The sequence below is a fragment of the Oncorhynchus kisutch genome, linkage group LG12 (genome assembly GCF_002021735.2).
Source record: "Oncorhynchus kisutch isolate 150728-3 linkage group LG12, Okis_V2, whole genome shotgun sequence".
Lineage (NCBI taxonomy): Eukaryota > Metazoa > Chordata > Actinopteri > Salmoniformes > Salmonidae > Oncorhynchus > Oncorhynchus kisutch.
In genome coordinates this window covers 37,833,702-37,860,846 of record NC_034185.2, presented here as the reverse complement: position 1 = coordinate 37,860,846, position 27,145 = coordinate 37,833,702, and the positions used below count along the sequence as shown (strand labels likewise).

General features: G+C 45.0%; 1 protein-coding gene across 4 annotated transcripts in view; it reads right to left on the bottom strand.

The window, feature by feature from the left end:
- LOC109900967 (serine/threonine-protein kinase PAK 5) overlaps positions 1-27,145 on the bottom strand; it is a 112,496-nt gene that overhangs the window by 72,110 nt on the left and 13,241 nt on the right. The window contains exon 1 of one of the 4 annotated variants that reach the window (XM_020496900.2): positions 83-814. The exons of 2 other annotated variants lie outside the window; for them this stretch is intronic. The gene's annotated coding sequence lies outside the window, so the exon portion shown is untranslated. Of the gene's footprint in view, positions 1-82; positions 815-27,145 lie in introns of those variants that run through there. One more of the 4 variants, XM_031837511.1, reaches the window with a different exon arrangement.

Genomic DNA, 27,145 nt, shown 5'->3' with positions numbered 1-27,145 from the left:
TGCTTCACATTTCATTTGTTGTATTAGTTGTAAAGAAAGGTCTGACAGTTAGAGAGAAACTTATCCTGGTAACAGATCTTACCTGGTAACCCAGTCACAGTTCCTCTCGACCAATAGAAATGCTTGAATTCGACAAGGCGGTAATAGTCCTACATCATGAGAACCTGTACAGTCCAAGTATTCCTCAACCAAAGTCATCTAGATCAGTACACTCCAACTGCAGTCAATGTGTCTGTCTGTGTCCTGTTTATTCTCCAGTATTATTCATATTCTACTGTACACATACTGCCGGACGTATGATTACCAAATGTATTCTTCTCTAAACCTAATAAAGAGATTTAGGAAGATAAAACATAATCCAGAGTGATGGATGGCATTGGGTATTCAGGACGATTCGCAGTTGAAGTACTAGGTGTTATCCAGCTAGCGAGCTACCCTGTCCTGTCCTGTCCTGCAGTGTGTGTTTGTCCCAGCTCAGTCCCAGTCAGAGACGATACTATAGATATCGACAGGACATACTGGAAAACTGCCGACGCCAGCAGCCCCAGAAAAGCCCAGGGCAGGGCACAGCCAGACAGCCTAAGCCAGGACACGTCCTTTTTCCTTTCCCTATGATATTCACCCTGACGGTCCTAACCAAACACTCACAATCTTCACATCCATCCTCCCTTCAGGCTTTCTGCTCTACATCCTCCTTTAGATCTTCTGGTGCCATCGCTGCTGCTGAGTGTCAGTGTCAGTGTGTGTGTGTGTGTCTCCTGTGTCTTGTGTCCTCTCCCTGACCGGATCAGAGTGTGTGCCGTGCACAGACACACACACACAACGTCCGGCCTCACATTCAACATGAGAGGGGGGTGGAGGGAGGGAGAACAGGAACCAGTGTGGCTTGTATGGCAGCCACACCCGTTCCCAGTCCCCTGGGCTAATAATACACATGCCACTGTGGGAGGGGACTGTCACACACACACCCACACACACTGCATATCTGCGCAAAGGCTGAGGCGACAACTGGGTCCTAAATAGAGGGAACACACTGTAGTTACTGTAGTTATGGGTGTGCTGGGTATGATAACTATTCCATTAACTATGAACTGTATATTAAGCATCCTTAGATACATTATATTACATGTGGAAAATTATACTGTAGCAATAGTGGCACTGGGAATTTTCCCATAAATGTAATTTACTATGTGTTTGTGGTATTGAAGTTATCTCTACCCTAAAATGTTCTCCATAATATTCCATACCACAGGCATTCAACATGATCTCTGAGGACAAATAGCCAGACTAAGAAAGACTTCAAGAAACATTCCTACACTATCAGGATAGGGAAACATTCCTACATTATCAGGACAGAGAAACATGCCTACATTATCAGGGCAGAGAAACCTTCCTACATGACCAGGACAGAGAAATCTTCCTACATGATCAGGACAGAAAGAACCTTCCTACATGATCAAGACAGAAAGAACCTTCCAACATGATCAGGACAGAAAAAACCTTCCTACATGATCAGGACAGAAAGAACCTTCCTACATGATCAAGACAGAAAAAATCTTCCTACATGATCAGGACAGAAAGAACCTTCCTACATGATCAAGACAGAAAGAACCTTCCAACATGATCAAGACAGAAAGAACCTTCATACATGATCAAGAAGGAAATAACCTTCCTGCATGATCAAGATCATTATCAGATCAGAGCATCATTTCTACATTATTAGATCAGAAAAAACGTCCTATATTATCAGTGAAATAATCTCCGTATCTGTTCTGATACTATCCATATCCCACCATCGATAGACCAACTCAGAAGGGAAGCTGTCAGCTACGTAGAGATCAGCAGGGTTATCTTAATGAGATCTGTACAACCCTCAGGACAGCGTAGAAATGTGTGTGTCTGTGTGTATGCGCGCATGTGTGTACGTGTTTGAGTGCGTGTGTGTACATAGGCGCGTGTGCGCGTGTGTGTTTAGGTCACATGACCATACACTCGCTAAAAAATGCTGGGTTGTTTGGCAGATGTACTCTTAAGGAGCCTACCGTTACTCCTTGAGATCGAAGGACCTCTTCAGAATTAGACTGGGTCTGGCAGGCAAAACATACATCTAAACCTAAATCGATTCTAAATAGCGATATGGTTCTAGAAACATAAAACCCTTTCGTTTCATATCACGTCAAAATAATTTCACAAATGCAAAAATATACACTTTTACTGCACACCGTTTTAACCTATTTTAACACAGTTGCAGCTAACACCTTCTTTCGTTACAAACAGGTGTTGGGACTGTCTCCGCCAAGCGATCAAAAGAAAAAGAGAACCCTTCGTTCTGACCAGGGGACAATCGCCTCTACTGTCACGGTTCATGAATCCACTGCCTCCCTCTCTCTCTCTCTCTCTCTCTCTCTCTCTCTCTCTCTCTCTCTCTCTCTCTCTCTCTCTCTCTCTCTCTCTCTCCCGTGTTTGTGTGGGCGTGGTTCCCAATCTCATCCTGATTGTCTGTGCCAGCTGGAATCACTTATCTTCCCTTTATATGTTCTGTAACCAGTGTTTCTTGTTGTCAGATCGTTGTTACTTCTCTGAGTTTGTGTCGTGTGTCCGTACTCATCTCTCATCGCCCTTGTGTGGATTATCTGCTGTGCTCCCTCCTACACATCCGGACACACTCCCCTGGATTTCTCAGCACGCTATCATCGGAAGATGCGCCCTAGTCCCTGGGTCGGATTCCGTCTGAGTAGAGTCAGTCTGTCCTGTTGCTGCTGTAAACTGTATTCATTAAACCATCGTTGCTTGCATCTTGCATCCGCCTCTGTATTGTCACAGAACGATCTGACCAGACCATGGATGCAGCGAGTTCAACGAGTCTGACCGAATTCATTTCCCGCAGTATCACGAGAATGGATCAACAAGAGGAGAACATCTCCAGCACAGGTCAGGCAGTACAAGGCCTTGTGACGCAGGTATCCCAGCTGACCCAACAATTACAACATCTGAGGGGTCTCGCTGCGCCACCTACACCGGCAGTTCAACCCGCCCCGCCAGAGCCGGATTCCCAGCTAGAGCCACGGCTACCGACACCAGAGGGTTATTCAGGTGATCCTGACTATTGCAGAGCTTTTCTTACGAGATGTTCCATGCAATTCTCGTTGCAGCCACGGACCTTCAACAGTCTAAGGTAGCATTCGTACTCACACTGCTATCAGGCAAAGCGGCTCTTTGGGGAACGGCGGTGTGGGCGAACCAGGACCCATGCTGCACCTCTTTCCAGACACTCTCCGAGGAGATGAGAAGGGTCTTCGATCGGGCCGTGGCGGGTAGGGAGGCGGCCAGACTACTCGCTGACCTTCGCCAAGGAGACCGTTCAGTATCGGAATACTCCATCCAATTCCGCACTCTGGCCGCAGAGTGTCAGTGGAACGAGGAGGCGCAGTGGGACATGTTCCTGCATGGGCTGGAGGACCGGATCCAGAAGGAGATTTATGTTCTGGACCTTCCCAGGAATTTAAATGGACTAGTGGAACTAGCCTTGAGGGTCGACGCTCGTCTGAGTCGTATTGGCCACCGAGCATGCCCTAACAGACCGTATAACGACACGGAGGGCTGGCATGCCAGCGGCGGGAACACGGCCAGTTCAGCCTCCGCTCACGAACCCATGCAGCTGGGGAGAGCTCGCCTCTCCCGGGAAGAGAGGGAGAGGCGGAGATCCCAAGGACTCTGTCTCTACTGTGGTAGAGCGGGCCACTTTATCCACTCCTGCCCGGTAAAAGATCAGGCCCGGTAGTAAGCTTGAGGCTACTATCGGGTGGTGTCACCACAGAGAAGACCTCATCATCTACTCTCCTCCCGGTAAGACTAAGATGGGCCACCCACACGCACGACACCCAAGCCTTACTGGATTCAGGAGCAGAGGGTAATTTCATGGACTTCAAGCTCGCTCACAAACTCCAGATTCCTATCACCTCACTCTCGCACAAGATATCCGTCAACGCTCTCAATGGTCAAGAACTCCCTAACATTTCTCACACCACTGAACCTATCACACTCATCACTTCTGGCAATCACACTGAGACACTATCATTTCTACTCATGGACTCACCCCTTGCACCATTAGTTCTCGGCCACCCTTGGCTCACCCAACACAACCCCAGAGTTGACTGGGGTCATAACTCTATATCCATGTGGAGTAACAAGTGCCTTGAGTCCTGTTTGGTGTCTGCTTGTTCGTCTGTGTCTGATTCTGTGTTTCTAGAGGAGGCAGTGGATTTGTCTAACGTGCCCGTTGAATACCTCGACCTGAAGGAGGTGTTCAGTAAGTCCCGTGCTGCTTCTCTTCCTCCGCATCGTCCCTATGACTGTGCAATAGAATTATTGCCAGGTGAGTCTCCGCCTAAAGGCAAGTTATATTCACTCTCTGTTCCTGAGAGGGAGGCTATGGAGAGATACATCTCTGATTCTCTGGCATCTGGATTCATTCGTCCTTCCTCTTCTCCAGCGGGGGCCGGGTTCTTCTTTGTGGGGAAGAAGGACGGTTCTCTGCGTCCTTGCATTGATTACCGTGGATTGAATAACATCACAGTGAAGAATACCTATCCCTTACCGTTGATGTCCTCAACCTTTGAAAGGTTACAGGGAGCATCCGTGTTCACTAAGTTGGATTTACGGAATGCATATCATTTGGTTCGCATAAGGGGGGGGGACGAATGGAAGACCGCGTTTAACACCCCCAGAGGGCACTTCGAATATTTGGTCATGCCTTTTGGGCTATCCAACTCCCCAGCGGTTTTCCAGGCACTCGTCAATGACGTGCTGAGAGATATGATTGATCAGTTCATATATGTTTACCTGGATGACATACTGATTTTTTCTTCTTCTCTCCAGGAACACGTTCAGCACGTCAGACGAGTGCTTCAGAGGTTGTTGGAGAATGGACTTTTTGTCAAGGCGGAGAAATGCATTTTTCATGCACAATCCGTTCCATTCCTAGGTTACATCGTCTCGACTGAAGGTATTCGCATGGATCCTGACAAGGTTAAGGCTGTGGTGGATTGGCCAAGCCCAGATTCCCGTAAGGCCCTACAGAGGTTTCTGGGATTCGCCAATTTCTACCGGCGTTTCGTTCGCAACTTTAGCCAGATAGTCGCTCCTCTTACCGCCTTAACCTCCCCCAGAGTGACGTTCAGGTGGTCCGATACAGCCGAGGCTGCATTCACCAAACTCAAGAGCCGCTTTGTTTCGGCTCCCATCCTCATTGCTCCCGATCCCTCGCGTCAGTTCGTGGTGGAGGTGGACGCTTCAGAGGTGGGGGTAGGTGCGGTACTTTCCCAACGTTCCTCTTCTGACGACAAGATGCACCCTTGCGCGTTCCTTTCCCATCGGTTATCACCTGCGGAACGCAACTACGACATTGGCAACAGAGAGTTGTTGGCAGTGAAGTTAGCACTGGAGGAGTGGCGCCATTGGTTAGAGGGTTCGGGGGTACCTTTTATAGTTTGGACCGATCACAAGAATTTAGAATATATCAGAACCGCCAAGCGACTCAACTCCAGGCAGGCGCGGTGGGCACTCTTTTTCGGACGTTTTGACTTCTCTCTCTCGTATCGCCCGGGTTCCAAGAATGTCAAACCCGATTCCCTTTCTCGCATTTTTGACCATTCCGAACGCCCATCCACTCCCGAGTGCATCCTACCCGGGACCCTAGTGGTCTCCACACTCACATGGGAGGTTGAATCGAGGGTCAAAACGGCCTTAGAAGGGGTAACACCTCCGCCCGGTTGCCCGCCTAATCGGTTGTTTGTGCCGGAGGGGTGTCGGTCCGATGTTATTCGGTGGGGACATTGCTCCAACGTAGCGTGTCTTCCAGGAGTCAGCCGCACTAGCTTTTTGGTTAAGCAACGCTTTTGGTGGCCACTGATGGCTCGTGACATTCACAGTTTTGTCTTGGCTTGCTCGGTTTGTGCCACTGGGAAGACTTCTAATCGACCCCCAGATGGGTTACTCCAACCGCTGTCGGTCCCTTCGAGACCCTGGTCCCACATCGCGCTAGATTTTGTTACCGCCCTCCCGCCCTCCCAGGGCAAGACGGTTGTTTTGACCGTGGTGGACCGGTTCTCGAAGGCGGCTAATTTTATTCCCTTGCCTAAATTACCATCTGCCAAGGAGACAGCGGTAACTGTCATGGATCACGTCTTTCGCTTACATGACCTGCCGATGGACGTAGTTTCTGACAGGGGGCCCCAATTTGTGTCCAAGTTTTGGCAAGAGTTTTGTAGGTTACTGGGAGCGAGTGTCAGCCTGTCTTCAGGGTTTCATCCCCAGAGCAACGGTCAAACGGAGAGGGCCAACCAAGATTTGGAGAGAGTGTTGCGATGTTTGGTTTCTAAGAATCCCTCTTCCTGGAGTCAACAACTCTCTATGGTTGAGTACGCTCACAATTCGTTGCCAGTGGCAGCCACGGGTCTCTCTCCGTTTGAGTGTAGTTTAGGTTACCAGCCACCTATCTTTCCCAGTACGGAGTCCGAGGTCACTGTTCCCTCCGCTCACGCTTTCATCCAGAGGTGCCGTCACGCATGGAGCAGAGCCCGTGAGACTCTTCTCCGGGTGGGGGCGCGCACCAAGGCTAAGGCCGATCGCCACCGGTCGAAGCCTCCGGTATACGTCGTTGGCCAAAGAGTGTGGCTTTCTACTAAGAACATTCCACTCCGATCCGTTTCGAACAAGCTTGCCCCCAAATTTATCGGCCCGTTCAAAGTCACCAGGATCATTAGTCCGGTGGCGGTCCGGCTCAAGCTTCCTCCGGCGTATAGGAGAATTCATCCTACCTTTCACGTGTCTAAAATAAAACCTGTGTTTCAGGCACGCATTAACCCGCCGGTCCCGGTTCCCCCGCCGCCACGACTTGTTGATGGGGAACCCACCTTTTCTGTCAATCGTATTTTGGACTCTAGAAGGAGGGGACGTGGATTCCAGTACCTGGTGGACTGGGAGGGTTACGGCCCGGAGGAGAGAAGTTGGGTACCTGCTAGGGACATTCTGGATCACTCCCTTATCGATGATTTCAATCGACAGGTAAATTCGCCTGGGAACGCAAAGAGGCGTTCCTAGGGGGGGGGGGGTATTGTCACGGTTCATGAATCCACTGCCTCCCTCTCTCTTTCTCTCTCTCTCTCTCTCTCTCTCTCTCTCTCCCGTGTTTGTGTGGGCGTGGTTCCCAATCTCAGCCTGATTGTCTGTGCCAGCTGGAATCACTTATCTTCCCTTTATATGTTCTGTAACCAGTGTTTCTTGTTGTCAGATCGTTGTTACTTCTCTGAGTTTGTGTCGTGTGTCCGTACTCATCTCTCATCGCCCTTGTGTGGATTATCTGCTGTGCTCCCTCCTACACATCCGGACACACTCCCCTGGATTTCTCAGCACGCTATCATCGGAAGATGCGCCCTAGTCCCTGGGTCGGATTCCGTCTGAGTAGAGTCAGTCTGTCCTGTTGCTGCTGTAAACTGTATTCATTAAACCATCGTTGCTTGCATCTTGCATCCGCCTCTGTATTGTCACATCTACTCCCTGGCATTCACCATCATGAATGGGCAGGTTCTGGATCAGAAGACATTGTGTCCTGTTGTTTACATCAAGTCATATTAGAAATGTGTACCTGGTAGGGGTTTGGGGGGGGTAAAGTGGTCACTTTTCTTCAGCCTCATTGCACAGCTTTATTAGGGCTGCAGTGATTCAAAATGATGGATTGTGCTTATAGCGTTTGTTTATTTCTGTTCCTTATTTGCTGTTTATCTTTGGTGTGATTTCACTTCGTAGCTGAAATGAATAGCTGAATAAAAAAATATACATATATATTTACAATTCGTCATGATTGGCCATATGTCAATCATTTCATACTGTAGTAACGTTATAACACTGATTGTTGTCGTTAGAGGTATTTGTACGCCTATAAAAACAGCAGGTTCTATAGTAGAGACGAGCAATAAAAATGGAAATGACGGTTACCCAGCAATAAAATAAGATAACCCACAGATTGGTCAAAAACACACGAAGAACAATAACCCAGCAAAAGAGTAAAAAGCAACCCACTGCTGGGACAAAATAACCACCTTTCTGGGTAAATCAAGTATCTCATTCACGTAACCTAACAGCGCTGGGTCAAAATACCCCAGTTTTTAGAAATGACCCAAACTGGGTCAGCATTTTTTTTTTAAATAGATTGTAATGGTTTCATTCAAAGCTTTTATGCAACACCATTTATCCATATGGATTAACCCATTATTTACCGAGCCCATTCCTGAGAATTCTGCCTGCTTTCAAAGTATGGTGAAATCCTCACTCAGAACCTTCACAATTCTGAGCTTGCTCGTTGTAGAGGTATAGTAAGGGGTTAAAAATGATTCACTTGCACATTACACATTTTGTCTCGACAGTAATATCTCACCATGGTTGTCATATTACATACATACGGTACAGTACTGTGCTTCTCTACCTGAAACCCTGCTGTGTAGGTGCAATATTGCATCACTTACAAACTGAAAGAAAAAAAAACACTTCAGCTGCTGCTGCCGTGGGCTGTACTATATATACATAACATGTATCATATGATTGACTATTCCTTTTACTTGGGATTGGAAGGAGAGGAGGAGAGACAGAATGGTCCTTCAGAACAGGCTCCTCACCTTATGAACTAGCGGACGATCTGACGCCATGAAGTATACAGTAATAGTTTTGGTTAGAATTAATAAGAAACACAAACAGAGATTATTCTGATCTCACAAAACACACAGATTATGTGTACCTACAGTTGAAGTCGTAAGTTTACATACACCTAAGCCAAATACATTTAAACTCGATTTTTCACAATGGCTGACATTTAATCCTAGTAAAAATGTCCTGTCTTAGGTCAGTTAGGATCACCACTTTATTTTAAGAATGTGAAATGTCAGAATAATAGTAGAGCGAATTATTTATTTCAGCTTTTATTTCTTTCATCACATTCCCAGTGGGTCAGAAGTTTACATACACTCAATTAGTATTTGGTAGCATTGCCTTTAAATGGTTTAACTTGGGTCAAACATTTCGGGTAGCCTTCCACAAGCTTCCCACAATAAGTTGGGTGAATTTTGGCCCATTCCTCCTGACATAGCTGGTGTAACTGACTCAGCTTTGTAGGCCACCTTGCTCGCACACGCTTTTTCAGGTCTGCCCACACATTTTCTATAGGATTGAGGTCAGGGCTTTGTGATAGCCACTCCAATACCTTGACTTTGTTGTCCTTAAGCCATTTTTCCACAACTTTGGAAGTATGCTTGGGGTCATTGTCCATTTGGAAGACCCATTTGCGCCCAAGCTTCAACTTCCTGACTGATGTCTTGAGATGTTGCTTCTATATATCCACATAATTTTCCATTCCCATGATGCCATCTATTTTGTGAAGTGCACCAGTCCCTCCTGCAGCAAAGCAGCCCACAACATAATGCTGCCATCCTTGTCCCCCACTGTTGGGACGGTGTTCTTCGGCTTGCAAGCCTCCCCCTTTTTTCTCCAAACATAATGATGGTCATTATGGCCAAACAGTTCTATTTTTGTTTCATCAGACCAGAGGACATTTCTCCAAAAAGTACAATCTTTGTCCCCGTGTGCAGTTGCAAACTGTAGTCTGGCTTTTTTATGGCAATTTTGGAGCAGTGGCTTCATCCTTGCTGAGCAGCCTTTCAGGTTATGTCGATATAGGACTCGTTTTACTGTGGATATAGATACCTTTGTACCTGTTTTCTCCAGCATCTTCACAAGGTCTTTTGCTGTTGTTCTGGGATTGATTTGCACTTTTCGCAGCAAAGTACATTCATCTCTAGGAGACAGAATGTGTCTCCTTCCTGAGCGGTATGACGGCTGCGTGGTCCCATGGTGTTTATACTTGCGTACTATTGTTTGTACAGATGAACGTGGTACCTTCAGGCATTTGGAAATTGCTCCCAGGGATGAACCAGCATTGTGGAAGTCTACCATTTTTTTCTGAGGTCTTGGTTGATTTCTTTTGATTTTCACATGATGTCAAGCAAAGAAGCAATGAGTTTGAAGGTAGGCCTTGAAATACATCCACAGTTACAGGTCAAATTATGTCAATTAGCCTATCAGAAGCTTCTAAAGCCATGACATAATTTTCTGGAATTTTCCAAGCTGTTTAAAGGCACAGTCAACCTAGTGTATGTAAACTTCTGACCCACTGGAATTGTGATACAGTGAATTATAAGTGAAATAATCTGTCTGTAAACAATTGTTGGAAAAATGACTTGTGTCATGCACATAATAAATGTCCTAACCGACTTGCCAAAACTATAGTTTATTAACAACAAATTTGTGGAGTGGTTGAAAAACAAGTTTTAATGACTCCAACCTAAGTGTATGTAAACTTACGACTTCAACTGTAGGTGAGGTGAATAGATGTCTAATACTGACTGTAAGTTATATATTATATGAATGTCATATATTTGGATGTATGATCCACGTGCGGTATAGCTGCATGCTCCATCCAGTTCAGTGTATTCATGACACTCTCCAAGCCTTTCTCATGTGTTGAGGATATATGAGGTGACTGTATCCAGATCTATTCAGTGCCAGTGATTTTCTAAGTATAGAGATATCATCATCACGCTTCACTCATTTCATCTCAAACCAAGACTCCTTTAAGAAGACCTACCCATATGGTATTTTTTTTACATCGCCTCAAGGCTAACATCTGTACACAGACAACACATAGAAATGCACACACACAGGCTCACCTCACACACTCACACGCGTGCAGGCACACTTTCCCTCACAAATGCACTCGCGCACACACACACACACACACACACACACACACACACACACACACACACACACACACACACACACACACACACACACACACACACACACACACACACACACACACACACACACAGCGGCTTCCTCTGTCAAACAGGGAGAGATTTGTTTAGTGTTTGACCTCTGTCGTTGCCTGCCATCAGAAGGGATGACGATGGGGGACAGACATAAAGAGTCTGAGTGTTGAGTTTGTCTCTGGACTGTAAAGGCCAAGCCCGTGGCCTGGGAAGAGGAGTGTGGAGAGTTAAAATGTCTGTTTTTAACAGTCTGTTATTGATGCCTAATGAACCATTAACAACCACATTCCAAGAGTTTTCCATACCATGCTATGGGAGAGATACACACATCCCACTGGGCACAGACATTAATTCAACGTCTGTTCCACGTTTGTTCCACGTCATTTCATTGAAACGTCATTTAAATTGAAATGAAGTGGAAACAACGTTGATTCAACCAGTGTGTGCCCAGTGGGATGCTGACACACACACACACACACACACACACACACACACACGGCAGTATAAACACAGTTATATTGACAATATAAGTTGAATACTTGAATACTGTATCTTTGTAATGTTCCTTGAACGTTGATCAAACTCACTCTCCTGCTCCATTAGCTTGGCACATTAACCATTTAACAGCCACTTGCAGCATCACTAACAAACCATTAATCACAGAGCCCAATTCCACATGTAGCACAGAGAGGCTGTAAATGTATTTCTCTCTTGTTATGCTCCACCACTTCTCCCTGCTGTAGATGAGGCTCTGCTTAAAAGCATTTACACACACATGCACACGCACGCTTGCACACACAAAAACGTGTGCGCACCCACGCATGCACACACTCAAACAAACAGATGAGCCTGTCTGTCTGTCCTTTATAGTAACTTACTGTTACTATATTTACGGTAACATACTGTACCTTTTTTTACAATAACGTACAGTTAACTGGCTTCCAGTAAGTTATCATTAAAAATACATCATTATTTTTTTTACAGTGGGCCAGAAGCAACCTGGTTCCTCATATGTCCTATGAAAGCAGGCTTTCTCCCCCATTATCTAGATGAGAGGAACATGTTAAAAGCCCAGTGTACAACAGCTGATGAAACTTAACACCTTAAAAGTGTGAAAAAATTTGATCAGTATTATTTCCTGATAGTTGCATGTTTAAAAAATACAATTTACACAGGACCTTCTAATCAGCAGGTTTGCATGGTTTCAGCTTTCCATGGTGACATCACCATGCTGCAAAGTGGTTAATATACCAATAAGAAAGAACGTTCCAAACCTCTCTGCCAATTCATGGGTCGCATGTTGCGTCACAATATTGTTTTGAACATTTGTTTTAGGACTGATACCCAACTGAGCATTCTACTCAATGCATCCTCATTGAAAGCTGATGAAGGGTTGATCTAAAAAGTGCATTACTGTGGCTGCAGTATAATGTTAGCTAGCTAAGATTGAGGGAAGACCTCCAGATTTTAGCTAGCTAACATTTGCATTGCTAGCTACTTTTGACTAACTTTGCTAAAGTAAATTTGACAACATAATGATGGAAAAGTTGTTTCCTACTAAATATGACCTACTGTATCAATGGCATAGTATTCCCAAGCCCCTATAGTGTAATTTAGAAGACACAGTCATTAGCCCCGGTTCAAAGTCATTAGCCCCCGTTCTACTTTTGAGCATCAATATGGCTGCGGCGCCTGTAGAACGTTGATAACAATAGCAACGACGCAACCGAGTGAACGAGGTGCAACCATGAATAACAGCTAAACTACAATTCTTCAGGAAATGAACGTGGTTTCACATTGTTTTCAGATTTAAAGTCAATAATATGCAGCCAAAGTCCAACGAGAGCGGAAATAAATTCATTGCCTTAACTAATTATGGCAAATGTTAAGAAAACGTTAAGCAACGTAATAAAGTAATGACTTTTAAAATAAGTTACCTTGCACGTTATGTTGGCTGGTATGTACCGATATGTTAGCTAGCTACCTAATGTTAGTTGGCCACTAATACATCAAACTTGCCAGTATATTAACTATATGCTATCTAACTAACTACCAAACGTTTATTGACTTGATTATTCCCGTCATTCTTAGCTAAGTGGTATAGTTGTTGTGAGTTCTCAATGGACATTCGGGTACTTTCGTAAATTCGCTCTGGCTATCTACTCCGATTTCAGAGCTCATATCTGTGTACCAGTTGCGCAGAATAACTAATGAATTTACGAACGCTCAACACCCGTTGAATATGGCCGGTGTCAGTAAACGTCTGCAAAAACAGCATAATTCAATTGTTGGCAGCAGCACAGTTACAGTCACCAACGCTCTGGATATCATGAAAACAGCCTAACCAGCTCTGCTAGGGCGAGTAAAATGGTCAGAGTGAGGTGTTCTCTCATTATGTGTCTGGAAGTAGCTAGACGGTTAGCTCGGGTGCTTGACTGCCGTTGTGAGGTCAGAATGTTCGGATCAGCCCTACCTCTCCACCAGAGGGTCCCGTGTGCGCTCTGAACGCTCCTGAAGTGAACCGCTCAATGTACAAACGGACACCCGAAGTTGTAAAATGTCTAGCTAGGCTCAACTGAAAGGACACCGTTTGTTTACAGTATACTAATATTATATAGTTTGTAGTGTATACTGATTAAGTATGTAGTATACAGTATGTGAGTATGGGTATTCGAACACAGCTCTAGTTTTCAGTTTTCCCCTCCCCACAGCAAAATTCTGGATAAAAAGTTATTTTTGGCCCATTTGAATGGAAATCTATTACAATAAGGTACTTAATTATTACCCAGAAATGATTTGATATTGACATAAAAATGGCTGCATTGGGCCTTTGAAGTCCTTCAGGCTCCCACATCAACCCCAAACATACATAATTGATCACTGGATCCACCCCTGCCTTGTTTGGTGGATACAGGGACTGAAATATAAAATTTATTCATAGGGTTTTGTGTATCTACATCTCAATAGTGAGATGTAAAGTATGAACAAAAATATTTACTTGTACAGCAAATAGTTGTATGTAGCTACATATCAATGTTATGATCCCTTTGGCTTTCTATACGTTGTGTAGCCACTGCTTGTCAGACTTCTAATAGGTTGTGTTGTGTGCCCAATTGTTCTTCAGCTGAAAACGGCTGGGGCAAGGTGTGTTTAATGGGCATTAATAATGACCGTGGGTGTGTGTGTGTGTGTGCGCGCGTGTGTGTGTTTTTATGGTTTTAAGCCCCTGAGGCATTGCATAACTTAAAGCAGCATTTTATTTGGTTATCTGCCTACACTGAGAGAGAGAAGGATAGAGAGGGAGAGGAAGAGATGGATAGAGAAAGACAGACAGCTTCAGACATGGATCAGAGTAACCAATGAAAGACAGACAGCTTCAGGCATGGATCAGAGTAATCAATGAAAGACAGACAGCTTCAGACATGGATCCGAGTAACCAATGAAAGACAGGAAAGGAGAACCTCTTCATAACGAAGCTGAGGTAAAAAATAAAAAAATAACTCCCAGGTTTGGGCCATACTGATGGCCTAACAGTGACACAGCAATTGGCAGTCTCTAGCAGATATTTATGACACGGCTGGCATGGTCTTGACAGGGCATCAATCCGTTACTTCTCACCAAGGTCCCTGACCACAACGTCGTTGTGACTGATGACAGAGTGCTATTTCTGCGCGGTGGGCTGGGATGTAGGTATTCGGTTTGGTCTTATCTGGGTATAAATCCTTAACACACACTCACAGGTTACCACCCAGAGGTGGTAGGTAATGACCTTAGCCAGCTGACCAAAAGGTCACCATGATAAAAGGTCCCTTGAATAACGGTTGTTCCCTAAAGTTGTTCCCTAAAGGGTTACTTTTGTGTTTGACATGTGCACACACACACACACACACACACACACACACACACACACACACACACACACACACACACACACACACAGGTTATCCAATGACACAGTAATACAATATGAGTCATTGCACAATAACCCACATCAGAGATGATATATACAACTACAGTAGCCATACTTATGAAACATTTATCAGTCTCTCCCTCCATCTCTCCCTATTCCATCTCCTCATCCCTCCCTAGTGGTGTTCATCCTCTCTCTCCTTCCATCTCTCCCTATTCCATCTCCTCATCCCTCCCTAGTGGTGTTCATCCTCTCTCTCCCTCCATCTCTCCCTATTCCATCTCCTCATCCCTCCCTAGTGGTGTTCATCCTCTCTCTCCCTCCATCTCTCCCTATTCCATCTCCTCATCCCTCCCTAGTGGTGTTCATCCTCTCTCTCCCTCCATCTCTCCCTATTCCATCTCCTCATCTCTCCCTAGTGGTGTTCATCCTCTCTCTCCCTCCATCTCTCCCTATTTCATCTCCTCATCCCTCCCTAGTGGTGTTCATCCTCTCTCTCCCTCCATCTCTCCCTATTCCATCTCCTCATCCCTCCCTAGTGGTGTTCATCCTCTCTCTCCCTCCATCTCTCCCTATTCCATCTCCTCATCCCTCCCTAGTGGTGTTCATCCTCTCTCTCCCTCCATCTCTCCCCATTCCATCTCCTCATCCCTCCCTAGTGGTGTTCATCCTCTCTCTCCCTCCATCTCTCCCTATTCCATCTCCTCATCCCTCCCTAGTGGTGTTCATCCTCTCTCTCCCTCCATCTCTCCCTATTCCATCTCCTCATCCCTCCCCAGTGGTGTTCATCCTCTCTCTCCCTCCATCTCTCCCTATTCCATCTCCTCATCCCTCCCTGGTGGTGTTCATCCTCTCTCTCCCTCCATCGCTCCCTATTCCATCTCCTCATCCCTCCCCAGTGGTGTTCATCCTCTCTCTCCCTCCATCGCTCCCTATTCCATCTCCTCATCCCTCCCTAGTGGTGTTCATCCTCTCTCTCCCTCCATCTCTCCCTATTCCATCTCCTCATCCCTCCCTGGTGGTGTTCATCCTCTCTCTCCCTCCATCGCTCCCTATTCCATCTCCTCATCCCTCCCTAGTGGTGTTCATCCTCTCTCTGCCTCTATTTCCACTTGACCAGTATTCAGGCATCAGCAATAGTATATGTAGCTGTACATCTGCCGGCCTGTTTTCCCCGAGTTTCCCCATCATGGCTCACAGGGGCTCGCAGGGAATCGTTGATAGAGCACTAGTAATAAGAGTTCTTTCAAACATGCATCAGGAATATCATACAGAAATCTGAAAGGGCATACAAAAGAAATAGCCATAGTTTTTTTTAAACATCAATGTCTGATATTCAATAGGTGATCAGTGGGTGTGTGGCCATGGGCTGATAGTGTGTGAGTTCATCCTGGATGTCCAGTAGAGAAGCGCTCATCAGCAGATCTGATCTGGCTGAAAAAAGACTCGTACAGACTCATACCGTTACACATGACTTCACCCACTGATGGCTGTGATAAGGAAGCGGAGCAGGATTAGAGGTGTGTGTGTGTGTGTGTGTGTGTGTGTGTGTGTGTGTGTGTCCAGACAGGCTACACAGTCTCACTTTGGGCGAATTAGCAACGCCAGGCTTCTGCTCTCTCCTGCTTGCCCTCTCCCTCTCCCACTCTCTTTCTATTTCCCTTCTTCTATCCTCTCCTCCACCTTCTCCATCTCTCCATCTTTCTGTTTGTTACCCAGTGCATCCTGCTATTTACACCGTAACTTAATGACATAGTGTATAGCCTTCCCCATCTGCTTGGCTAGGTCGCCTGAGGAGACGCTCGTCAACTCGCATTCTGCTCACAGCGCTTGGCCTACATCGCATACACACATAAATACACACACACACATTGGAGACTGACGAGACAAGAGCACTAGCACCCATAACAACCTTGCTTGGTTGTTAACCATAACAGCCACAGTAATCATCACTTCTAGGAACCATTACCTATTTACAAAACAGACACGCACACGTACGCACGCACGCACAGACACACACACACACAAACAGACACACACACTCACACCAATGCGGTCGGTCCACTTATGCAGATGGTAAATTACAAAGCAGTACGTGGTGACACATATCAGGAAAGGGGAAATGAGGTGGCTCGCAGGGATAATAGGAGAACAGAGAAGTAGGCCTCGCCTATCCACAGTGGAATCATTCATAACACCGCATATTACAACACACACACACAGAATGCCTTTTTCATAATGAACTGCAGACCTGGGTTCAAATTCTATTTGAAATCTTTCCATTCTTTTGGTGTTTGGTTCAGTCAGACTGAAGTGCCAGACGGGTGGGTTTTGCAGCTTTGCAAATGTTCTATTGGTTCCACTGCGCCAGGCAAGCTCAATCAAGCCCAGCTAAAGTGTGTGAAATGATTTCAAATAGTATTTGAACCCAGATCATGTAATGCTTTGGGGTTTCAAATAGGTTATTGGGGGATTGCAAACAGGAATGGAAGTGTTCCTCAGCATCAGAGTTATATTCAGGGTTATCCATGGCAATAGATATGACTATTGGGAGTGCAGATCGAATTCACTCTTCTTACCAGTCATGGTTTTTGTTGACATGACTACACCACTGTGTTGGACTCATTTGCCGGTGCTAACGTTTGTAGAACAGTAGAGTTTTGGTAGACAACATTTCCTACCTCTCGATATGTTGGGTTGTACAATCTTAAAGGCCTCTTGAAGAGGGTAGAACATGGGATGCGCCAAGGAAGGCATAGAGTACCAGTCACACGTTTGGACACGCCTATTCATTCAAGGGTTTTTCTTGATTTTGACTATTTGCTACATTGTAGAATAATAGTGAAGACATCAAAACTATGACACATGTGGAATCATATAGTAACCAAACAAGTGTTAAATGAATCAAAATATATTTTATAGTTGAGATACTTCAAAGTAGCCACCCTTTGCCTTGATGACAGCTTTGCACACTCTTGGAATTCTCTCAACCAGCTTCATGAGGTAGTCACCTGGAATGCATTTCAATTAGCAGGTGTGCCTTGTTAAAAGTTCATTTGTGGAGTTTCTTTCCTTCCATATTATGGCAAGAACAGCTCAAATAAGCAAAGAACAAAGAGAAATGACAGTCTATCATTACTTTAAGACATGAAGGTCAGTCAATCTGGAACATTTCAAGAACTTTCAAAGTTTCTTCAAGTGCAGTCACAAAAATCATCAAGCGCTATTATCAAACTGGCTCTTATGAGGACTGCCACAGGAAAGGAAGACCCAGAGTTACCTCTGCTGCAGAGGATAAGATCGTTAAGAGTTAACTACACCACAGAGTTCAGCACAAATAAGCGCTTGACAGAGTTCAAGTAACAGACACATCTCAACATCAACTGTTCACAGGAGACTTTGTGAATCAGGCATTCATGGTCTAATTTCTGCAAAGAAACCACCACTAAAGGACACCAATAAGAATTAGACACTTGCTTGAGCCAAGAAACACGGTGGAAATATGTCCTTTGGTCTGATGAGTTCAAATTTGAGATTTATGTTCCAACCGCCGTGTCTATGTGAGACGCAGAGTAGGTGAATGGATAGGTGAATCTCCGTATGTGTGGTTCCCGCCGTGAAGCATGGAGGAGGATTCTGCAGCGATACACCATCCCATCTGGTATGCGCTTAGTGGGACTATCATTTGTTTTTCAACAGGACAATGACCCAACACACCTCCAGGCTGTGTAAGGGCTATTTGACCAAGAAGGAGAGTGATGGAGTGCTGCATCAGATGACCTGGCCTCCACAATCACCCGACCTCAACCCGAATTGAGATGGTTTGGGATGAGTTGGACCGCAGAGTGAAGGAAAAGCAGCCAACAAGTGCTCAGCATATGTGGGAACTCCTTCAAGACTGTTGGAAAAGCATTCCAGATGAAGCAGGTTGAGAGAATGCCAAGAGTGTGCAAAGCTATCATCAAGGCAAAAGGTGGCTACATTGAAGAATCTAAAATATAAATATATTTTTATTTGATTTACACTTTTTTGGTTACTACATGATTCCATATGTGTTATTTCATAGTTTCGATGTCTTCACTATTATTCTACAATGAAGAAAATAGTAAAAAAGAAAAAAAAAATTGAATGAGTATGTGTGTCCAAACCTTTGACTGGTACTGTCTATTCAAACATCCGTAATCGATTTCTAGTGACCAGGCTGAGAAAAATAAGGCACCAGACATATGCTTCCTGATCCTGCAGGAAAACGAATAAAGTGATTATGTATTTTGTTTCTTAAAACAATAGAGCTTACTGTGTATAACAAGCCCAAAAGATTACTGCCATTATCAAAAGGATTACAATTTTATGCCACATAACGTTTCTGTACATAAAAATCCACCATTTTGTTTTGCCATTTGTCATTGCCTTCACAACAAAGGAAGCATTCACAATGCACATCCATATTTTAGCATCCTCCTGTTTTCCATAGCACTGTAGGATGTTGCCTTTAATCCTACACACACACACACACAAGGAGAGAAGTGTGCGCACACACACAGGCGCACACTCACACACATACAGGTTAAATTAGCTTTAATTAGGACTGTGGAGCTGGATACTCTCAGTCCTGTGGATTCTGCTACTGCATATAGCTGAGAGAGAGACAGCCAGTGAGAGAGGGAGAGAGAGGCTGGAGGTTCGGAGCCCCTCCAAAAAGACCCTAACCCTACATCACTATACCAGTGGTATACATACAGCAAGGCAATCTATATGCAAAACATTTAGCGCAGCTAAGAGTTAAGTCTATAGAGCAGCCGAGATTCATAGGTTGCACAGTGACGTGGAGACGGAGCAACTTATAACATTAGTTTATAAACACGTTATAGAGCACAATACATTATGGTGGGGAGAAGGGGAGGATTAGCATCTAGTGGCAACTTCCCCTGAAATAGTGGCATCATCAACTAGGGACATTAGGTCTGAATTACAGCATCGATCTACAGTAACAAGGCAGATGACAGTGTACTCTGGTCTGGAGGTCTGGAGCAACAGGGAACCTGACATGATTTGTGGTATGGCCGTCCCATCCCCATCCATCCCTTCACACCAGAAAGCCATGGCAATAAAAACGCTGCATTTACAGCACTGCTCTAATAACCAATTGCTTTGGCCTTTGGCAAATAGCTGCGAAGTAAATTTGAACACACTGCTCTGTGGCTGTGGGTTCATGCCTTGCTTTACACATGCATCGGTAAGTCCAAGTCCTCTGCACAGCAGTCACATTGTAAGCAAAAGTGGGCTAAAGTCACACACACACATACACACACACACACATACACACACACACACACTCTAAAGACTCAGCTTCCCTCTTTTGTAGTAATTTCATGCAGTTTCATGCCTTTGCTTCAAAGAGAGCACAGCTGTGTCATTGGATGAAGTCTTTAATCTATTCAGTCAGTGCATCTGTACTCTCAGCCATACACCACGTCATTAGAGGCCTGCCAGTGTGTGTGTGCGTGCGTGCGTGTGTGTGTGTGTGTGTGTGTGTGTGTGTGTGTGTGTGTGTTTCTGAGCTGCTCAGAATAAACTGACTTACTGGCACGCATGCACAGTAGTGGTGCTTGTTTTGCAAAATCGACTTTTATGCTTGTACATGCATCTCTAGAGTACCAGGGTGGATGTATCTGTGTGTGTGCTAGACAAATAAATATGTTAGCTACAGTACAGCTCCCTCCCCATGTGTCTTCAGGAGCTATTGACTGCATTTTAAATGTCCATCATTACCTAATTAACCCTCTCCTCTCCTGTCCGTCTAAAGAATCCCCCCCCCCCCCCCCCACACACACACATACAAACACAAAAGGTCATGTATGTGATGGTTAGGAGGACAAAACACCCTACATTTAGACTAGCTAGAGCTCCATGTGAGGGATGCTGTAGCTGAAGCAGAGGATGCAGCATCTCTCATACCCTCAGAACACAGAGAGGGAGGGGAGAGAGAGGGAGAGCGAGTGACAGCGAGAGAGGGCACGGGAAGAGGAGAGACAAAAGGAAAGAGGGCAGAGAGCGAGCAGCGGGAGGAGAAAGAGGAAAGAGAGAGCAGGGAGTGTTTATAGGGGAAGAATTCCTTGGTCTCAATTAGGTGTTATGAGAGACAGTGTCATTGGTATGCTAACAAATGCAAGTCATCCTATCTTTATGCCTTGAGTCCACTGACACTAGCAGCGACACACTTGAAGTGATAACCTTCAGCTAACCTAATGCTATGATGACACAGCTAGCACTAAACACTGATGTCCCCAAACATCACCAGCGACTAAGCCTAAATAGGACCCTATAAACCAGCGGTCTACAAATCTTAGGATATATATCAGGAGACCCACAAGAAAAGTAGCCAATGATCTGAGACCAGAGAGACCAGATAGAGAGAGACCCAAACCTTTCTCATAACCAGGAGATCCCAACACCAGACACCAAACCTAGAACAAAGAGATCCCAACACCAGACACCAAACCTAGAACAAAGAGATCCCAACACCAGACACCAAAGCTAGAACAAAGAGATCCCAACACCAGACACCAAACCTAGAACAAAGAGATCCCAACACCAGACACCAAACCTAGAACAAAGAGATCCCAACACCAGACACCAAACCTAGAACAAAGAGATCCCAACACCAGACACCAAACCTAGAACAAAGAGATCGCAACACCAGACACCAAACCTAGAACAAAGAGATCCCAACACCAGACACCAAACTTAGAACAAAGAGATCCCAACACCAGACACCAAACCTATAACAAAGAGATCCCAACACCAGACGCCAAACCTATAACAAAGAGATCCCAACACCAGACGCCAAACCTAGAACAAAGAGATCCCAACACCAGACGCCAAACCTAGAACAAAGAGATCCCAACACCAGACGCCAAACCTAGAACAAAGAGATCCCAACACCAGCCAATTACATAAAGAAATCGGCCAAAGAACCAGTAGGCTTACATGAAGGAAAACCAATGAATGAAGCATTTTGACACAGCGGCCAGGTCCATAAAGGTTGTAGCTTACCATTTAGACGAGTTGCAGCCTCCTCCATGCTGTGTTGAACCTCATGTGAAGTTTATTTTTCCATTCTCCTTCCTGGCTAACTGTACTTGTCAGGGCCCTCTCAAATGCCAGCTGGACCAGCTGGGCCTTTTGTTGATGTAACATGCTGTGTCTGTGTTCCTCCAAATACGTGGAGAAGGAATTTTCGCTTATTGCTATAGATGTCCCAAATGTTCATCCAAATCCATTTTTCAGTGCCAACAGCACAGTTGGCATTGCTGATATCTTTGAAGACCACTGAGTGGAGTCCATTTTTTGTTGCTGGCTGTGGTTGCGATTTAATTTAGCAAGAATCAAGAAACTCTGCTTCCACTGGTTCAGTTTTGGTTAGATCCAACAGGTCGTCAGGTGCTAGTTACTGGGGTAACGAAGGTGCAGGTGCTTGTTGTAAAATTGCCCTTGTGCTTCTCGATCTTGTTGATCATCAGGCAGTATGGGGATGGGTGGGTATTACATTTGGTGCTAGGCTCCTCAACCTTGGTGGTCGAGACAGCAGGCTACTCGGTGAGCCCGGCATCGCACCGAACATGGTGGTCTGACGTTTTTTTTTGCTTTTGGCAGTGCCCAGCCATTTTCAGATATCCATGCTGATTAGCCAGCTATAATTATTCAGCTCGCCGCTATCAACATTTAACGATGTTAGGAGCTACTAGCTAGCTCATAATTAGCTCTAGCTGTCTGGACAAGTGAATCACTTTTTTCCCTCTCTGTGAGAAAAAAAAGGTCAGTTTGACCCCGCCCTGGGTGGGATCCTATGAGCTTTTCTAACCAAGGTAATGAAGGCGGTACCTTATGACACTGCATGGCTAGGTGCCAAATCAGAATTCATTTTAGGATTGTAACTACTAAATATTACATTATTACATCCCCCCCATCCCTCCCCCTCCTCAGAGTGCACACCTGGCATAGCCTCTGTCCCGGTCTGGCAGACCAGACAACGCTACATTGGCAAAATCGGGCATTGTAATTCATATACCATTTATTATGGGGAAACAAAGCAGGGGAGGCACAAATTATATCTGGGGGGTCCATGCCCCATAGAGCCGTCTCTGACACTGCATAGAGCTGTCTTTGGATCCCAACACCAGCCAACAACAACCCCAAACCTAGAACCAAGAGATCTGACAACACCAGACTCCAAACCTAGAACCAAGAGATCCCAACACCACCAACACCAGACCTCATACCTAGAACCAAGAGATCCCAACACCACCAACACCAGACCTCATACCTAGAACCAAGAGATCCCAACATCAGTCAAAACCAGACCTCAAACCTAGAACCATTTTCAGAAGTTGCTTTCATTTCAGCTAATCTAATTAGTAAACATTTCAACTATATTAAAATATATTATTTTTTTTACACCCATCCCCAAAAAAATTTGCTTTTTTCTTGTAATGTACAGTACCAACTTAGTTTGGACACACCAACTCATTCAAGGGTTTTTCTTTATTTTGACTATTTTCTACATTGTAGAATAAAAGTGAAGACATCACAACTATGCAATAACATATAAGGAATTATGTAGTAACCAAAAAAGGGTTAAACAAATATTTTAGATATTAGATTCTTCAAAGTAGCTACCCTTTGCACTGATGACAGATTTGCACATTTTTGGCATTCTCTCAACCAGTTTCACCTGGAATGCTTTTCCAACAGTCTTGAAGGAGTTCTCACATATGCTGAGCACTTGTTGGCTGCTTTTCCTTCACTCTGTGGTCCAACTCATCCCAAACTATCTCAATTGGGTTGAGGTCGGGTGATTATGGAGGCCAGGTCATCTGATGCAGCACTCCATCACTCTCCCTCTTGGTCAAATAGCCGATACACAGCCTGGAGGTGTGTTGCGTCATTGTCCTGTTGAAAAATCAATCATAGTCCAACTAAGCGCAAAAGAAATGCGATGGCGTATCGCTGCAGAATCCTCCTCCATGCTTCACGGCAGAAACCACACATGCGGAGATCATCCATTCACCTACTCTGCGTCTCACATAGACATGCTGTGGTAGCCATGCTGGTTATGTCTGCCTGGAATTCTATATAAATCACTGACAGTGTCACCAGCAACGCACCCCCAAACCATCACATCTCCTCCTCCATGCTTCACGGTGGGAACCACACATACAGAGATCATCCATTCGCCAACTCTGCGTCTCACAGAGACATGGCGGCTATAACCAAAAATCTAAAATTTGGATTCATCAGACCAAAGGACAGATTTCCATCGGTCTAATATCCATTGCTCATGTTTCTTGGCCCAAGCAATTCTCTTATTCTTATTGGTGTCCTTTAGTAGTGATGAACAGTTGATGTTGAGATGTGTTTGTTACTTGAACTCTGTGAAGCATTTATTTGGGCTGCAATCTAGCTCTAATTGACTCATGCTCTGCAGCAGAGGTAACTCTGGGTCTTGCTTTCCTGTGTCAGTCCTCATGAGAGCCAGTTTCATCATAGCGCTTGATGGTTATTGCGACTGCATTTGAAGAAACTTTGAAAGTTCTTGAAATTTTCCAGGATTGCCTGACCTACATGACTTAAAGTAATGATTGTTTCTCTTTGCTTATTTGAGTTGTTATAATAATAATAATAATATGGACTTGGTCATTTACCAAATAGGACTATCTACCTTGTCCCAACACAACTGATTGGCTCAAACGCATTAAGAAGGAAAGAAATTCCACAAATTAAATTTTAACAAGGCACACCTGTTAATTGAAATTCATTCCAGGTGACTACCTCATGAAGCTGGTTGAGAGAATTCCAAGAGTGTGCAAAGCTGTCGTCAAGGCAAAGGGTGGCTACTCTCAAATCTAAAATATATTTTGATTTGTTATATTTCATAGTTTCGATGTGTTCACTATTATTCTACAATGTATAACTTATACATTTTTTTTTTTCACCTTTATTTAACCAGGTAGGCTAGTTGAGGACAAGATCTCATTTGCAACTGCGACCTGGCCAAGATAAAGCGTAGCAATTCGACACACAACAACACAGAGTTACACATGGAATACACAAAACAGTAATTTCAATATAGCAATTAAACACTGGAATGGTAGATCGGCAGAAGACGAATGTGCAGGTAGAGACACTGGGATGCAAAGGAGCAAAATAAATAAATAAATAGATACCAGTATGGGGATGAGGTAGGTAGATAGATGGGCTGTTTACAGATGGGCTATGTACAGGTGCAGTGATCTGTAAACTGCTCTGACAGCTGGTGCTTAAAGCTAGTGAGGGAGATGTGGGGCTACAGCTTCAGAGATTTTTGCAATTCATTCCAGTCATGGGCAGCAGAGAACTGGAAGGAAAGATGACCAAAGGAGGAATTGGCTTTGGGGGTGACCAGTGAGATATACCTGCTGGAGCGCGTGCTACGAGTGGGTGCTGCTATGGTGATCAGTGAGCTGAGATAAGGCGGGGCTTTAGCTAGCAGAGACTTGTAGCCAGTGGGTTTGACGACGAGTATGAAGCGAGGGCCAACCAACGAGAGCGTACAGGTCGCAATAGAGGGTCGTGTATGGGGCTTTGGTGACAAAACGGATGGCACTGTGATAGACTGCATCCAGTTTGTTGAGTAGAGTGGTGGAGGCTATTTTATAGATGACATCACCAAAGTCGAGGATCGGTAGGATGGTCAGTTTTATGAGGGTATGTTTGGCAGCATGAGTGAAGGATGCTTTGTTGCAATATAGGAAGCCGATTCTAGATTTAATTTTGGATTGGAGATGCTTAATGTGAGTCTGGAAGGAGAGTTTACAGTCTAACCAGACACCCAGGTATTTGTAGTTGTCCACGTACTCTAATTCAGAGCCGTCCAGAGTAGTGATGCTGGACGGGCGAGCAGGTTCGGGCAATGATCGATTGAATAGCATGCTCTTAGTTTTACTTGCGTTTAAGAGCAGTTGGAGGCCACGGAAGGAGAGTTGTATGGCATTAAAGCTCGTCTGGAGGTTAGTTAACACAGTGTCCAAGGAGGGGCCAGAAGTATGAATAGTGTCATCTGCGTAGAGGTGGATCAGAGAATCACCAGCAGCAATAGCAACATCATTGATGTATACAGAAAATAGAGTCGGCCCGAGAATTGAACCCTGTGGCACACCCATAGAGACTGTCAGAGGTCCGGACAACAGGCCCTCCGATTTGACACACTGAACTCTATCAGAGAAGTAGTTGGTAAACCAGGCGAGGCAATCATTTGAGAAACCAAGGCTGTCGAGTCTGCCAATAAGAATGTTGTGATTGACAGAGTCGAAAGCCATGGCCAGGTCGATGAATACGGCTGCACAGTAATGTCTCTTATGGATGGCAGTTATGATGTCGTTTAGAATCTTGAGCGTGGCTGAGGTGCACCCATGACCAGCTCTGAAACCAGATTGCATAGCGGAGAAGGTATGGTGGAATTCGAAGTGGTCAGTAATCTGTTTGTTAACTTGGTTTTCGAAGACCTTAGAAAGACAGGGTAGGATAGATATAGGTCTGTAGCAGTTTGGGTCTAGAGTGTCACCCCCTATGAAGAGGGGGATGACCGCGGAAGCTTTCCAATCTTTGGGAATCTCAGACGATACGAAAGAGAGGTTGAACAGGCTAGTAATAGGGGTTGCAACAATTTCGGCAGATAATTTTAGAAAGGGAGGGTCCAGATTGTCTAGCCTGGCTGATTTGTAGGGGTCCAGATTTTGCAGCTCTTTCAGAACATCAGCTATCTGGATTTGGGTAAAGGAGAAATGGTGGGGGCTTTGGCGAGTTGCTGTGGAGGGTGCCGGGCAGTTGACCGGGGTAGGGGTAGCCATGTGGAAAGCATGGCCAGCCGTAGAGAAATGCTTATTGAAATTCTCAATTACAGTGGATTTATCGGTGGTGACAGTGTTTCCTAGCCCCAGAGCAGTGGGCAGCTGGGAGGAGGTGCTCTTATTCTCCATGGACTTTACAGTGTCCCAGAACTTTTTTTGAGTTAGTACTACAGGATGCAAATTTCTGTTTGAAAAAGCTTGCCTTAGCTTTTCTAACTGCCTGTGTATATTTGTTCCTAACTTCCCTGAAAAGTTGCATATCACGGGGGCTATTCGATGCTAATGCAGAACGCCACAGGAGGTTTTTGTGCTGGTCAAGGGCAGACAGGTCTGGAGTGAACCAAGGACTATATCTATTCCTAGTTCTACATTTTTTGAGAGGGGCATGCTTATTTAAGATGGTGCGGAAGGCACTTTTAAAGAATAGCCAGGCATCACCTACTGATGGGATGAGGTCAATGACATTC